At 36.7% G+C, this 17,858-nt stretch overlaps 2 non-coding genes and 1 pseudogene across 2 annotated transcripts; all 3 read left to right on the top strand.

The window, feature by feature from the left end:
• The first annotated feature begins 2,048 nt into the window (after positions 1–2,048).
• LOC149772365 (U2 spliceosomal RNA) lies at positions 2,049–2,232 on the top strand. Its single transcript, XR_016417727.1, has one exon. It is a non-coding gene; the product is annotated as a U2 spliceosomal RNA (small nuclear RNA).
• Positions 2,233–3,543: 1,311 nt separating this feature from the next.
• LOC149772364 (U2 spliceosomal RNA) lies at positions 3,544–3,736 on the top strand. The gene has a single exon (XR_016417726.1). It is a non-coding gene; the product is annotated as a U2 spliceosomal RNA (small nuclear RNA).
• A 1,301-nt stretch (positions 3,737–5,037) lies between these two features.
• LOC149772363 (U2 spliceosomal RNA) lies at positions 5,038–5,185 on the top strand (annotated as a pseudogene).
• The last annotated feature ends 12,673 nt before the right edge of the window (positions 5,186–17,858 follow it).

The following is a 17,858-nucleotide window of genomic DNA, read 5'->3' as shown; positions in this document are numbered from 1 at the left end:
TATTGAACAAAAAGATCTACCATGCGCATTTATAAGTCTAGACCAAGAAAAGGCATTTGATAGAGTTAATTATAAATTCATGAAGAAAACTCTAGAATCTTTCGGATTTCACCCTGATTTTATTAAATGGGTGTTTATTTTTTATCATGACATAAGTTCTTCAGTTTTAGTGAACAATTTTATTTCAAAACCTTTCTCCATTTTAAGAGGAGTCCGTCAGGGTTGCAGTCTTTCTCCCCTTCTATATGTAATAGTGTATGAACCTTTTGCTATAAAAATTCGTAATGATTCGGAAATTATTGGTATTCAAGCTCCAGGTGCAACGGAGTCCTGTAAAATCTCGCTTTTCGCTGATGATAGTACAGGTTTCTGTTGCACGGACAAATCAATTCAGCAATACCTGTTTTGGTCACACATGTATGAGCGTGCCTCTGGTGCGAAGATAAATTATAGTAAATCAAACGGTATGTTCATGGGAAAATGGCGTACCCGCAGTGATCACCCTTTTGGCATTTCGTGGATAGACAGACAAAAAATAGTAGGTTTCCTTTTTGGCCATAAATTGAACAATGATGATCACTGGCATACAATTTTGAATAAACTTACAAAAACACTATTACTATGGAAAAGCCGACGATTATCTCTTGTATCGAAGTCTAACATTATTAATATTTTGGCCTGTAGCCAACTTTGGTACACTGCAACCGTGATTGACATTCCTAAACATTATCTTACCTTAATTAATAGAAGTATATTCCAATTCTTGTGGAATTCCAAATTCGAGCCTCTTGCCAGGGCTGTTTGTGTCAACGCCTTTGAAGACGGTGGTCTAAATATTACACAGTTGGAATGTAAGCTGAGAGCCTTACGTATTCAACATATACAGAAACTACTTGATGACGAATATTCAGCCAAATGGAAACTTTTTGCAAGGTATTGGATTGGTTTGCAATTAAGAGCTTTCAACCCCAGTTTAGGCCTAAATGTATATACTCACACCTTATATACACCGCCATTTTATAAAAAGTGCATAACAAATTTTAAAACCTTTCATGAGAATAATCCCGCGATTATTTTTGGCCAAGTGCCCACTAAAATCATTTATCAACGCGAACTTCAAACTTGTCTTTTACAACCTAAAGTCCTAAAACTATATGATTTCTATTTTCCCAACATTTGGAAAAATTTACATAATAAATTTTTAGATCCAATCACCAGAGATGTGTGTTTCAAAACCATTCATGACATCCTGCCCGTTAATTATAATATGTATTTGAAACGAATTTCTCAATCAAAATTATGCACTTTTTGCGGAGGTATCGAAACTGTAGATCATTTGTTTTTTGAATGTAAAATTGTTTATCCATTACAACGTTTAGTTGTGAAATGGTTGAAGCAACTAACCGGAAACTCTTTAAATACCTTTTACACCTTCCTTAAATTCGGTCTTTTTCCGAAGGAGGCTTCGTTCCCGGAACCTGAATTCGAGGACATGTGCCTCCTATTATGTGCTGAATACAAGTATGCCATATGGATAAAACGTATACGTGCGTACTATTATAAAGAAGCGGTAACTAGTAACACACTGTTATCCTTCTTTCTATCTCGACTCAAATGTAGAATCAGAGCTGACTTTTCCAGATTAAATATTGTTCATTTTATTGATAAATGGTGTTTGGCAGGATTATTTTGTTCCCTGTATAATTTTGAGTTGGTTATTGATATCAGTCTGTAATAAGAAAGATAATGTATATTTCATATGTACAATGAATATCATCACCGCATAAAAAAGTTTGTTGAATAGCACCTATAAGTTTACACATAATTGATGTTTTGTGGTTATTGTTTTGTTTATATGAATTTCGTTTATATCTTGAGTTAATTTTTCATACGTTACAATGTTCTTTTCAGGATTGTTCCTGGTCGTTAAAATTTATGCACATTTATAATTATCAACACATGTTTTGTACATTGCATTAGTATGTTCACACATTTTGTTATACTGTTCGTGCTGGTTTGCAGCTTTTAACATGTATATATATACACAAATAAACTTTTATGAAAAACAAAAAAAAGTATCTGTTCTTATCAGCTTAATATCTGATACGTCCCCCATTGGGGGACTTCGATATTAAACTGATTTTTGGAACTGGGTGAGATGTCAGGGGCTTGCTCCGCTCTCGCCACGGGTTGGCCCGGTATTGCAGTACCTCCGGGATTGGCCCACTCCCCATGGGGAGTAATGAAAACAACTAACAATAATAAATCCATCTACACCTAAGTTGCTATTTAAGATTCCAAACTTTCAGGCATTTACTTTTTGTAATTTGTAGGGGTTTATTATTATCATTATTAATCTTAATTTTAATAATAATAATAATATTATTATTATTATTATTATTATTATTATCATTATTATTATTATTATTATTATTGTGAAGGGACTCAGGACCAATTGACACCAGCTGAAGGCTAGATGATATCTTAATGTCTTGTAACCTAAACTCGTATGCGGAGGCCAATTTCTCATGGTCTGATCTTTCTCCATTTCAGATGCCACTAATTTAGAACGGAGGACTGACAATTCACTTGTGACTATGCTACACTCGACGATTTCTAGTTCAACAAATGAACACCGTAAGTACACGGACGACACTGTCCCTTCCTAACTCCGGCAATTTCTTCCAATGCATCGCTAGCTAGCTCATTCAGCTGTGTTCCTTGCAATATTCACTTAAAAGGGGCGATGTTTTCATGTCATTTCCAATGGAATACAAGCGCTTTGATTCAGGTGGATTTTTCATCGACAGTGGCCTTGATAGGAGTCAGAGAGGATGCTTACGACTGGCTACCATGGCCCGCGCATGAGCAGATGGGTGAAAATTGGACTTTTTTTTTTTTTTTTTTTTTTTTTTTTGGCCATTGGATTTAAATTTTTGAGGGCATTAGTTAATCAGTCGTTGGTCAAGTTAGGTGAGGTCTGCTATACAACAACAATCAGGTCGTGTTTAATCCGGACAAAATGTGCGAACCTGCAAACGCCGATTTGTTGAGTAAGGAAAATCGGGACTCCCAATTGCCTTGTATTGCGGCCTTTCTCTGATGTATTTTCTAATGTGCGTAGAAGGTCTACCTTACTTGATAGCACTGTCAAGTTACGTCTTTCTTCTTCTCTCTAACAACACCCGCTTGGGTCCATCGATCGTGAACTGTGATGACGTCATGACGCTAAACTACGTCTCAATGATTAAGCTGAACAGTTGGAAGAGGGCCAATTTCCGAAGCCGACGTTGCACTACAGTACTCACGTTTTACATTAGAGTAACATCAAAATGTCCTAGAAATGACATCCTCCGTAGGAGTACCATACCATGATGAGGGGAGCACTATTGGAACGATGATAGCAGTGTCATTGTTGAGAATATGGCCAGGACGATAGGAACTGGTGGGCCTAAATAATTATATCGGTTGGATGATCAGAAGATAATTTAGGACTTGTTCAAAAAATGTTATATATAAAACTTTGAAAATGATCGATACTTTATCGCTTCTCGGCCTTTTGGCTAAGATCAAAGTGTAGTATCTGTTCTTATCAGCTTAATATCTGATACGTTCCCCATTGGGGGACTTCGATATTAAACTGATTTTTGGAACTGGGTGAGATGTCAGGGGCTTGCTCCGCTCTCGCCACGGGTTGGCCCGGTATTGCAGTACCTCCGGGATTGGCCCACTCCCCATGGGGAGTAATGAAAACAACTAACAATAATAAATCCATCTACACCTAAGTTGCTATTTAAGATTCCAAACTTTCAGGCATTTACTTTTTGTAATTTGTAGGGGTTTATTATTATTATTATTAATCTTAATTTTAATAATAATAATAATAATAATAATATTATTATTATTATCATTATTATTATTATTATTATTGTGAAGGGACTCAGGACCAATTGACACCAGCTGAAGGCTAGATGATATCTTAATGTCTTGTAACCTAAACTCGTATGCGGAGGCCAATTTCTCATGGTCTGATCTTTCTCCATTTCAGATTCCACTAATTCAGAACGGAGGACTGACAATTCACTTGTGACTATGCTACACTCGACGATTTCTAGTTCAACAAATGAACACCGTAAGTACACGGACGACACTGTCCCTTCCTAACTCCGGCAATTTCTTCCAATGCATCGCTAGCTAGCTCATTCAGCTGTGTTCCTTGCAATATTCACTTAAAAGGGGCGATGTTTTCATGTCATTTCCAATGGAATAAAAGCGCTTTGATTCAGGTGGATTTTTCATCGACAGTGGCCTTGATAGGAGTCAGAGAGGATGCTTACGACTGGCTACCATGGCCCGCGCATGAGCAGATGGGTGAAAATTGGACTTTTTTTTTTTTTTTTTTTTTTTTTTGGGCCATTGGATTTAAATTTTTGAGGGCATTAGTTAATCAGTCGTTGGTCAAGTTAGGTGAGGTCTGCTATACAACAACAATCAGGTCGTGTTTAATCCGGACAAAATGTGCGAACCTGCAAACGCCGATTTGTTGAGTAAGGAAAATCGGGACTCCCAATTGCCTTGTATTGCGGCCTTTCTCTTATGTATTTTCTAATGTGCGTAGAAGGTCTACCTTACTTGATAGCACTGTCAAGTTACGTCTTTCTTCTTCTCTCTAACAACACCCGCTTGGGTCCATCGATCGTGAACTGTGATGACGTCATGACGCTAAACTACGTCTCAATGATTAAGCTGAACAGTTGGAAGAGGGCCAATTTCCGAAGCCGACGTTGCACTACAGTACTCACGTTTTACATTAGAGTAACATCAAAATGTCCTAGAAATGACATCCTCCGTAGGAGTACCATACCATGATGAGGGGAGCACTATTGGAACGATGATAGCAGTGTCATTGTTGAGAATATGGCCAGGACGATAGGAACTGGTGGGCCTAAATAATTATATCGGTTGGATGATCAGAAGATAATTTAGGACTTGTTCAAAAAATGTTATATATAAAACTTTGAAAATGATCGATACTTTATCGCTTCTCGGCCTTTTGGCTAAGATCGAAGTGTAGTATCCAAAAAAGCAACGTTCAATATAGTATTTTTCTCCGTGTTTGAGTATATTTTGTTTAAATTTCATAGTTAAGATGTTTCGTCGTTTTGACATTGATCTGTCACCCTTTGTGAACGCAGATATATACAAGCGAACCTTACGAAAAGAAGGAAGACTGTCCAGGGACGATGCTTTAAAGCGGCTCTCAAATGCGGGGGTAATTATAGCAGACATTGTTGGAATGTATAGGGAGGGCGAAAACTCTCCTTGGAATGCCGTCTTGCGGACTCGTGAGCTGGCTGAAAGTGTTAACGCTGACGGGATCAAGTATCTAGCCAAACTAATTGTAGATTTGAGGGTACACTGGCTTCCGTTGTACATGAAGGATGACATTATCAGGGAGGTTCTAGCCCCTTACGGCAGAGTCATAGATGTCACAAGGGACAAGACAATTCTGGACAAAGCTACAGTGACGTTGAACGGTACCCGTCTGGTGAAACTTCAGACCACGGAATTCGATTCCAGACACATTCCGCACATAGTGTCGATAGGTTCATGTGGAATGCTGATTACCATGAAGGGCCGTCCGCCCATTTGTTTGAAATGTCGGCAATCTGGCCATTTACGCAAGGATTGCCCCGAAAAGTTGGCTTCTTACGCCTCTGTAGCCAGTTCACGAAGGGCACCGCCACCTCAAGAAAGAAATATTGTTCCAGAAACAGTGATTGCTCCCCCTGTGCCGGAGACACCCCAAACGGATCAGCCACCAACCCCCATTGATACACCTGTTCTAACGGCAGAAGAAGTGGAAATACTTACACAGGACGAGACTTTGACTAATGAAACTACACCTAAAGAATTGTTCGATGTCGATTCTTTAACTTGGCAAGTGGTCAACAGGAGTAAAAGGGCTCGGTCCATCCCTACGGAGGAGGATGATAACTTTATGGAGACTTCCACCCTTTAAACATATATTTAAATACAAAACATGGACTGCCCAATGACAATCGAGGAGGTAAACGGAACAGATTTGACGACCCGGACCGAACAATGGATAATGATTATGAACAACGGACAATTTATTCCAGGATTATACCTGTTAATTTTGTATTGCATTAAGTTTGCATCTGCTTTTTTTGTAAACTCCTTAATCTTTCAATTTCTTTCTATCGTATCTCTTTTGTTTTCTTTATTTATTGTTTACATGTATCACTTATTTGCTCATACACCGTCACTTTATATTGTATTATTCTATAAGTCAGTTCTGATTTTTGAATTTTCGCTCATCATTAGTTCAGGCCAGCTCACTTCGTGCATTGTGATAGTACGGAGGAATTGCGTCTTATTAATATGCATGCGCATGAATGACTTTCTAATTGTTTTGGACATACCTCACCTTAACTAGTAATCATGGATCAAATCAATATCCTTACACTAAATAGCAATGGCCTTAGAGCCAACACAAATCAAAAACTTTATGAGATCAAAAACTTGGTATCTTCTCATCGCGTAGATCTTTTATTTCTATAAGAAACCCATGTAGAAAATAAAGCCCTTGCTTTGAAAATTCAAGAAAATCTGCAATGTTTTAATGCAGTATGGAGTTTTGGCTCGAGTCGTTCTTGTGGTGTCGCAATTTTAAATTTTAATAATAATATTCAGTTTTCTAAATTTGATACTGATTTGGATGGAAGGTTAGTTTACGTAGATTTTACTTTGAACCATATACCATACCGTGCGTTTAACATTTATACCCCTACCCCTGATTCAGATAAATGTGAATTTTTCAACTCACTGTACCCATACTTAACGGGACAACACAATATTATTTTAGCCGGTGATTCTAATTGTGTGTTAAATCATAAATTAGATAGAATTGGTGATTTAAATAATTATAGTGATAATTCTATTCAAACTTTAAAGTCATTGATATCAAACTTCAATCTAATTGACTCTTTCCGTAAGTTAAATCCTACAATTAAACTATATACATGGTATAGGAATACACAAGATCCGACTTTACCTATACAAGCCAGTAGATTAGATAGATTTTATGTTTCAAAGAACATAGTGAATTTCCTAATTAACACTCAAATTGTTCACTTTACCCAATCAGATCACGAGGCAGTACTTTTATCTATAGTAGGTAACTCTTCATTGTCATATGGTAAAGGTTACTGGAAATGTAACAACTCACATTTAAACCATACCATATTAAAAACTTTCATTACAGATCTTATTAATAGAGAATTAAAATACCACGAATTTTCATTAGAATTTTGGGATAATTTAAAAACAAAATTAAAGATGAAATTATTAACTACTCTAACCGACTATCTAAGCTGAAGTTTTCCGAGATTAGATCACTGAAGAAAGACTATCATCTGTTACGACGGAGATGTGACATTTCCAATACAGAGGAACTCTTCCTCCAGTTACAGGAATTACGTTTGACCATTACAGAATTACAATATAACATCTACCAAGGTTCAGTAATTAGAAGTAAAGCTAGCACTTTAGACAACAACGAACGCCCTAGCCAATTCTTTTTTCAACTGGAAAATAAAAATGGTTCTAAGAAACTCATTAAAGAAATTGAGCATAATAACGTGACATACAACTCTAGTTCCGATATTTTACGCTGTTTTGAAACCTTCTATTCTGACTTATTTACTGCTGAAGAAATTGATGAGAATTTATTCGGTAAATTTCTAACTGGTTTACCTCAATTGACCACAGACGATAACCACTTTCTTATTGGACCAATTACAAAAGAGGAAATTCGGAAATCCATCACTATGATGGATACCAACAAATCACCAGGACCTGATGGATTGACTAAAGAGTTTTATGCCACTCTTTTTGATGTTTTAGGTGATACACTAGTGCGATTATACAATTTGATATTTGAATCAAACACTTTGTCTGATTCGCAAAAGGTATCTTTTATTATGCTATTATGTAAGGACCCCCAGAATTCAAAAAAACATGAAAAATTGGAGACCTATTTCTTTGTTAAATTTAGACTATAAAATCTTAATCAAAGATTATTACCAATAGACTAGGTCATGTTATGTCCAAATTTATACACATGGATCAAACATGTGGAGTGAAAGGTCGTTCAATTGTTGATAATGGTCATTTAATTCGAAATATTAGTGACTATATTGAACAAAAAGATCTACCATGCGCATTTATAAGTCTAGACCAAGAAAAGGCATTTGATAGAGTTAATTATAAATTCATGAAGAAAACTCTAGAATCTTTCGGATTTCACCCTGATTTTATTAAATGGGTGTTTATTTTTTATCATGACATAAGTTCTTCAGTTTTAGTGAACAATTTTATTTCAAAACCTTTCTCCATTTTAAGAGGAGTCCGTCAGGGTTGCAGTCTATCTCCCCTTCTATATGTAATAGTGTATGAACCTTTTGCTATAAAAATTCGTAATGATTCGGAAATTATTGGTATTCAAGCTCCAGGTGCAACGGAGTCCTGTAAAATCTCGCTTTTCGCTGATGATAGTACAGGTTTCTGTTGCACGGACAAATCAATTCAGCAATACCTGTTTTGGTCACACATGTATGAGCGTGCCTCTGGTGCGAAGATAAATTATAGTAAATCAAACGGTATGTTCATGGGAAAATGGCGTACCCGCAGTGATCACCCTTTTGGCATTTTCTGGATAGACAGAAAAAAAATAGTAGGTTTCCTTTTTGGCCATAAATTGAACAATGATGATCACTGGCATACAATTTTGAATAAATTTACAAAAACACTATTACTATGGAAAAGCCGACGATTATCTCTTGTATCGAAGTCTAACATTATTAATATTTTGGCCTGTAGCCAACTTTGGTACACTGCAACCGTGATTGACATTCCTAAACATTATCTTATCTTAATTAATAGAAGTATATTCCAATTCTTGTGGAATTCCAAATTCGAGCCTCTTGCCAGGGCTGTTTGTGTCAACGCCTTTGAAGACGGTGGTCTAAATATTACACAGTTGGAATGTAAGCTGACAGCCTTACGTATTCAGCATATACAGAAACTACTTGATGACGAATATTCAGCCAAATGGAAACTTTTTGCAAGGTATTGGATTGGTTTGCAATTAAGAGCTTTCAACCCCAGTTTAGGCCTAAATGTATATACTCACACCTTATATACACCGCCATTTTATAAAAAGTGCATAACAAATTTTAAAACCTTTCATGAGAATAATCCCGCGATTATTTTTGGCCAAGTGCCCACTAAAATCATTTATCAACGCGAACTTCAAACTTGTCTTTTACAACCTAAAGTCCTAAAACTATATGATTTCTATTTTCCCAACATTTGGAAACATTTACATAATAAATTTTTAGATCCAATCACCAGATGTGTGTGTTTCAAAACCATTCATGACATCCTGCCCGTTAATTATAATATGTATTTGAAACGAATTTCTCAATCAAAATTATGCACTTTTTGCGGAGGTATCGAAACTGTAGATCATTTGTTTTTTGAATGTAAAATTGTTTATCCATTACAACGTTTAGTTGTGAAATGGTTGAAGCAACTAACAGGAAACTCTTTCAATACCTTTTACACCTTCCTTAAATTCGGTCTTTTACCGAAGGAGGCTTCGTTCCCGGAACCTGAATTCGAGGACATGTGCCTCCTATTATGTGCTGAATACAAGTATGCCATATGGATTAAACGTATACGTGCGTACTATTATAAAGAAGCGGTAACTAGTAACACACTGTTATCCTTCTTTCTATCTCGACTCAAATGTAGAATCAGAGCTGATTTTTCCAGATTAAATATTGTTCATTTTATTGATAAATGGTGTTTGGCAGGATTATTTTGTTCCCTGTATAATCTTGAGTTGGTTATTGATATCAGTCTATAATAAGAAAGATAATGTATATTTCATATGTACAATGAATATCATCACCACATTAAAAAGTTTGTTGAATAGCACCTATAAGTTTACACATCATTGATGTTTTGCTGTTGTTGTTTTGTTTATATGAATTTCGTTTTTTATCTCGAGTTAATGTTAAAATTTCATACGTTACAATGTTCTTTTCAGGATTGTTCCTTGTCGTTAAAATTTATGCACATTTTCAATTATCAATACATGTTTTGTACATTGCATATGTATGTTCGCACATTTTGTTATATTGTTCGTGCTGGTTTGCAGCTTTTAACATGTATGTATATATATATATATATATATATATATATATATATATATATATATATATATATATATATATATACACAAATAAACTTTTATGAAAAAAAAAGAAAAGTATCTGTTCTTATCCTGCTATCTACCACGACTGTGTGTTATTCCTTTTGGATTAGAATTGTGTATTATCCTTTTGGATTTCGAAATGTATCGCCATTTGGAAGTAAACCTGGAAAAATACATGGAGCCAGACATCTTTCGTACCGTTAGGGTCGACGGCAGACTTCAAAGAGAAGACGCCATGAAGAAGCTTGAAGCAGCTGGCATCAATCACACCGACATCAAAGGAATGTATAGAGAGGGGGAGAATGCTCCATGGTGCGTGGTTCTCACCAGCAAGGAAAAAGCAAAAAATTGTAAAGGCGACGGTATCCGGTATATCGCGCGCCAAAATTGTCGAATTGCGTATTCACTGGCTGCCATTATACATATCTGACAATATAATCCAAGACGTTTTGAAAGAATTTGGAACAATTTTAGATATACAGAGAGAAAACACCTTACTCGCCAAGGAGTGTCTAGTGGAGAATGGAACCCGATTGGTGAAATTGGAAAGCACAGAAATTGACATCAAACATATACCGCACATCATTTCACTAGGCACAATAGGCATGCTTATTACCATGAAGGGCCGTCCCCCCCCCCCCCATGCCTGAAATGCCGACAATGCGGCCACTTGAGAAAAGATTGTCCCCAAAAGGGACCATCATACGCTACTGCAGCCTCTTTAAACACCAATAAACCGCAAACATCCAAAACCTCAACACCCGCTGCAACAGGTAACACATCGACACCAACACCTCCATCGACAACATCGACAACACCTGCTACCACCAGTACATCAACTTCAACAGCCTCTGCCATTTCTACGCCTTCAGTAGCGCCTCCATCGTCAACACCACCTGAACAAATGGAGACTCCACTTGAAGAAAACCCACCTACATCAACTAATAACAAACGAGAACTGTTCGACCTCGAAGAATACAAGTGGACGGTAGTAACAAATAAAAAAGCGAGAACACAATCAAATCAGAGTGAAGAAAGTGAAATGGTTTCCTAACACCCCATTGAACACACCGTCAACTCTTAACCGACCTAGGATTGTACAAGGACTTTGAATACGCCCCATGGATCCATACAAGACCAAGACTGCCTTACGGACTATGATTTTGAACTGTGGACTCTCATATTCAGGCTACAACCTGTTAACCTTTCACTCAAGTTTGTTTTTTCTTAATTCGCAAATGCTTTGGAATTATGTAATTCGGATTCATGTGCTTCACGGTATGGTCTCACTACATTTTCCCCATCACTACTCCCTATCAATCGATCTTTCATTTTCATTCATTGTTATACCTCCATGTTATTTTCTCTCCTTCCTTTTCGATTTCTACATTTTCCTTATTAATCACACCCTACTCCTCATTTCCACTCACATTAGGAATATTTCTAATATGTATATCATGGTTGCCATATTCCCATCTGTAGAAGCCCTCATCATACTTAACCCTGTATGCACCAATATTATTATACAACACAATGGCTCAAAACATTAATATTATCAGTCTTAATTGCAATGGGCTCCATCTAAATACTTGTAGTAAATTACATGAAATTGATCTTTTAATAAAATTGTACCATCTCGATATTCTAATCCTGCAAGAAACTCACATTGATAACCAATCCTCAGCCAAGGATATTCAAACCAAATTAAGATGCCACAATGCCATTTGGAGTTTTGGCACAAATAGATCATGCGGAGTAGTTTTACTAAATTTTAACATTCAAATAGACTTTTCTAAATTTGACACAGACTTTGATGGTCGATTCATTTGCCTTGATCTAATATTTAATACTACTCCATATCGTATTATTAATATATATGCCCCGAATTCCGACTCTACGAAAAACGAGTTCTTTAATACACTGTACCCCTTTTTAGCCGGGCAACATAACCTTATATTAGCTGGAGATTTCAACTGTGTCACAAATTCCAAATTAGATAGAATAGGAAGTTTAGACGAATATAACGACCTTGCAATTCGGAATCTGAAAACCATCATTTCTGAATTCTACCTAACTGATACTTTTCGCCACCTCCATCCGTCGCATAAAACATATACATGGTATAAATTCTCTAAAGACCCATCCCTTGCTACCTTAGCCAGTAGGATTGATCGGTTTTATGTTTCAAACAGAATCAAAGATTATATTTTAGACGCACAAATTATTCCATTTTCCCAATCCGACCATGACGCGGTTTTTCTATCCCTGTCTTGTAATTCTTCAATCAACTTCGGAAAAGGTTACTGGAAATGCAACAATTCACTCCTAAGGCACACTGCTTTACGAACTCTCATCACTGGATTGTGTGAAAGAGAGTTCAGATGTCATACTTTTACTTTAACATTTTGGGATGAACTGAAAACAAAAATTAAAGATGAACTTATTCGTTATTCCAAAGACTATTCAAAACTCAAGTATTCAGAGTTAAAACGATTGAAGAAAACGTATTACTGTCTGAGAAATGAATATAATACGAACAGTAACCCTGACTGTCTCAACGAATTACTTGAACTGTCTATGAAAATGAAAGAAATCCATAATGAATATTACCAAGGCTCTATTATTCGAAGCAAAGCCAAAATACTCGACAATAATGAAAAACCTAGTAAATTCTTTTATCAAACTGAAAATAAACGAGGTGAGAAAAAATGTATTAACGAGATTCAACACAACAATATTTCTTATAAGTCTAGTTCAGACATTCTATCATGTTTTCAACAGTTCTATTCTGATTTATTTACCAACGAACCAATCGATGAAACTCTGTTTGAAGAATTTCTTCGTGATCTACCACACATAACTGAAGCTGAAAATGAATTCCTTGTAGGACCCATCACTAAAGACGAAATATGGCTATCTATTAACGGCATGAAGAATGATAAATCTCCCGGACCAGACGGTCTGTCAAAAGAGTTTTATGTCACCTTTTTTGACATTCTTGGCGAAAAACTTACCAAACTTTATAACATGATATTTGATGCCAGTACCTTAACAGATTCTCAAAAGCTCTCGTATATCACTCTTCTTTGTAAAGACCCTCAAAACCCGACCAATATGAAAAACTGGAGACCTATCTCACTACTTAACGTAGACTATAAAATCCTTTCCAAGATTATCAGCAATCGCCTCAGTAAAGTAATGTCAACAATTATTCATTTGGACCAAACCTGCGGAATCAAAGGTCGCTCTATATTTGACAACGGCCATCTGATCCGAAATATCTATGATTATATAGACCAAAAACAAATACAATGTGCCTTTATTTGCCTAGACCAAGAGAAAGCCTTTGACAGGGTGAACTACTCTTTTATGATGAAAACCTTAGAATCTTTTGGATTTCATGCTGATTTTATCAAATGGATTTCTATATTTTACACTGACATATCCTCCTCCGTCATCGTTAACAATCACATTTCAGAACCTTTCTCTATTTTACGAGGGGTTAGACAAGGCTGTAGTCTCTCCCCCCTTCTATATGTGCTAACTTATGAACCTTTTGCAGTCAAAATAAGGTCGGATACTGAAATTATTGGAATAAATATACCTGGTACTACGGAGACCTGCAAAATCTCCCTTTACGCAGATGACAGCACAGGATTTTGTTGCACCGACAAATCCATTGAGAAGTATCTCTTCTGGGCAGAAACATATTCAAAAGCCTCCGGCGCCAAAATAAACTTTAGTAAATCAAATGGAATGATTTTAGGAAAATGGAAATCCCGCAGTGATCACCCTTTCGGTATGATCCTGGATTTACAAACAAAAAATAGTTGGTTTTCCTTTTGGACACAATTTAACACATGATGATTACTGGCATACCAGCTCAACTCACCTCCAAAATACCTTGCACCTTTATAAAAGCCGAAAATTATCCCTTGTTTCAAAGTCGAATATTGTCAATCTTCTCTCTTGCAGTTAAATTAGGTACACTGCCACTGTTATAGATTTGTCCAAACATTATATTACACTCATGAATAGAAATATATTCACTTATTTATGGGACTCTACTTTCGAACCCCTGGCCCGTGCTGTCTGTTATAATCCTTTTAAAAAGGGTGTTTTAAACATCACAAATACCGAATGTAAATTAAGAGCTCTAAGACTACAGCACATGCAAAAATTACTTGATGACAACTACAACGCCAAGTGGAAGTTTTTCCCAAGATATTGGATCGGATTACAATTAAGGGCGTATAACCCCAAATTAAGTTTAAATATATACACACACACTCTATACGTTTCCCAATTTTACAAAAATTGTTTAAATATCCTTAAAGACTTTACAGAAAAGAACCCCAGTTTTACTTTTGGCACTGCCCCCACCAAAACCTTTTATCAATCAAACCTGAAAAACTTCGTTCTAGAACCAAAAATCCACAAACTTTACACTATCGATTTCACTATGGTATGAAAATATTTACACAATAAATTCCTCGACCCAATCACCAAAGATGTGTGTTTTTAAACCATCCACGATATTTTACCAGTAAATTACAACATGTTCCTCAAGAACATTTCCAAGTCCAAACTGTGCACGTTTTGTGGCGACATCGAAACAACAGATCACTTATTTTTTAATGTGAATTAGTATTCCCGCTACAACGCCATGTAATCAAATGGATCAAACAACTGTCACGAAATTCATTCAACACCTTTTGCTCATTCTTAAAATTCGGTATTCTCCCTAAAGAGGCTTCGTTGCCAGAGCCAGAATTCGAGAATCTTTGCCTCCTTTTATCAGCTGAATACAAATATGCCATCTGGTGCAAACGTGTTCGTGCCTGTTTTTATAAGAAAACTGTCACTTCCAACACCCTTCTCAACTTCTTCCTTAACCGACTAAAGTGTAGAATACGAGCCGATAGATATCATGTCGTCGAATTTCTTGACAGATGGTGTCTGGCAGGCCTTTTCTGTTCGCTATACAATTTGAATTAGTTATTAATTTAAGTCTGTAATGAAAGTAAACCACTAAATCCCATGTCACACGAATCTTTACATGTGTAAATTTATCTGTATGTTAATTACTTATAATTCCTATATTCCACAAGTATGTATAATTATGTTTGTATCATACTTCAAACACATATAATTGTTCATTCGTACGGGATGTACATATCTTCAAATATCTACATTGTAATTTTTTTTTCATATGTACCATCCTATTGTGTTTTTACATGTATACGAATGCGAAGGAAAGTGTGTCTGGGTGTATGTACGTGTGCAGGAGTAAGTGTTAGTCCAACGCTTACTTTTTATTTATTTATAGTGTAAGCTGATACATGTAATTATGTGTATTTTGTTATCATCTATTTGTATCAATAAACAATTATGAAAATTAAAAAAGTATCTGTTCCGGAAGCTGAATTCGAGGACTTGTTCCTTTTATTATGCGCTGAATATAAATATGCTATATGGATTAAACGTATACGAGCATATTATTATATAGAAGTGGTAACCAGCAACACCCTGTTATCCTTCTTTCTCTCCCGATTAAAATGCAGAATCAGAACCGACTTTTCCAGGCTTAACTTGGTTTATTTGATAGATAAATCGTGTTTAGCTGGATTATTCTGTTCTCTCTTCAATTTTGAATTAGTAATAGACATAAGTCTAGAATAATACTACATTCCTTCCGTTTTAGATCAATCCAATTATATATAATTTTAGGATTTATCCTTAGCTCTCACTACACAGTCCTTTTGTCACCATGTTTTAATCCACGTCTACCGGTCTACACGTTAATTTAAGAATATTTCAAGCCGCACGTGCTAACATTCTCCGTTTTATTGCACGAGCTTTTACTGCACTTCACTGGTCTATCAAATTTACATGAGATATAGTATTTGCATCACGTTAAATACATTTGCATTTCCAATAATACAGTTTCTCTAATATTACAAATTTATAATTGCAATATTTAAACTTCTGTATGAGATTAGTATATGTTTCGCAAACTAAATGTCTAAATTTTACAATAGAAATTGCATACAATCGTATTATGTATAACTTTTACGCCTGGGAGCTATGCGCTCTACCACTATGTACATTTATGTGTATACAAGAGCTTTTAAAAGCATGCATGGAGAGTGAGTGTGCACATCTACGTGTATTTATGAGTATGTGTGCTAAGGCGTGTATGAGGTGAAGATGGGAGTATCGCTTTCACTTGCAGTGGCGTCGCTAGGGGGGTGCGGACCGCACCGGGTGACACCATCTCAGAGGGGTGACACCAAAATGAACAATTGCAAATTTTACAGAGCACACACTGCTCGGTCTAGTCGGATTTCATAAGCAGATAACCGATCATAGTTAAATACATGACTAGCAGGCACAGCAGTGGCGTCGCTAGGGGGATGCGGGGGGTGTGGACTGCACTGGGTGACACCATCAGAGGGGGTGACACCAAAATGACATTACTAAGGATTCTGTATGGTCTGTTACGGAAGGAGGACCATGGGGGTGACACCATGAGCTACCGCACTGGGTGACACCAACCCGAGTGACGCCACTGTTCGCTTGTACATTTTAACATGAAAATATTTAATAAAGATTTTATGAAAAATAAATAAAAAAGTATCTGTTCTTATCCAAAAGCGAGTTGCAATATAGTGAATTCTCTGTTTTGAGTTTTAAATTTCATTTTTTGTAAGATGTTCCGCCGATTTGAAATTGATCTTTCACCCTTTGTGGACGCTGATATTTGTAAACGAACCTTGCGCGTGGAAGGAAGACTGTCCCGGGATGATGCTTTGAAGCGGCTGTCAAATGCAGGGATATCACTATCTGACATAGTTGGTATGTATAGGGAGGGGGGAAATTCGCCGTGGAATACCGTCCTGTGTACACATGAACAGGCAGCTAGTATCAGCGGAGATGGGATCAAATACTTAGCTAAATTAATTGTAGATTTGAGAGTACACTGGCTCCCTTTATATATGAACGATGACATAATTAGGGAGGTTCTTGCCCCTTACGGCAAAGTGATTGACATCACAAGAGACAAAACAATACTGGATAAGGATACAGTGACTCTAAATGGTACCCGTCTAGTGAAGCTGCAGACGACAAAATATGACTCTCGACATATTCCCCACATTGTGTCTCTGGGTTCGTGTGGAATGTTAATTACAATGAAGGGCCGTCCTCCCATCTGCCTCAAATGTCGCCAATCTGGGCATTTACGAAAGGATTGCCCTGAAAAGTCGGCTTCATACGCCCCCGTAGCAAATTCAAGAAAGGGCACCGCCACCTCAACAACTAAAGTCAATTCCATAAGCAGAAGTTGTAACTCCCCCAGTAATAAGAACTCCACAAACTGAGCAACCACCAACCCCCATAGATGAGATTACACCGGTTTTGACACAAGAAGAAGTAGAAATAATTAGACGTGATGAAACAGCAACAAATGAAAACCCATCAAAAGATAGGGAATTGTTCGACGTAGATTCCCTAACATGGCAAGTTGTCAACAGGAGCAAGAGGGCTAGGT

This window comes from Sinohyriopsis cumingii, unplaced genomic scaffold (assembly GCF_028554795.1).
Source record: "Sinohyriopsis cumingii isolate HCF-2022 unplaced genomic scaffold, ASM2855479v2 utg001511l, whole genome shotgun sequence".
NCBI lineage: Eukaryota > Metazoa > Mollusca > Bivalvia > Unionida > Unionidae > Sinohyriopsis > Sinohyriopsis cumingii.
This window is presented reverse-complemented; position numbering and strand designations above follow the sequence as displayed.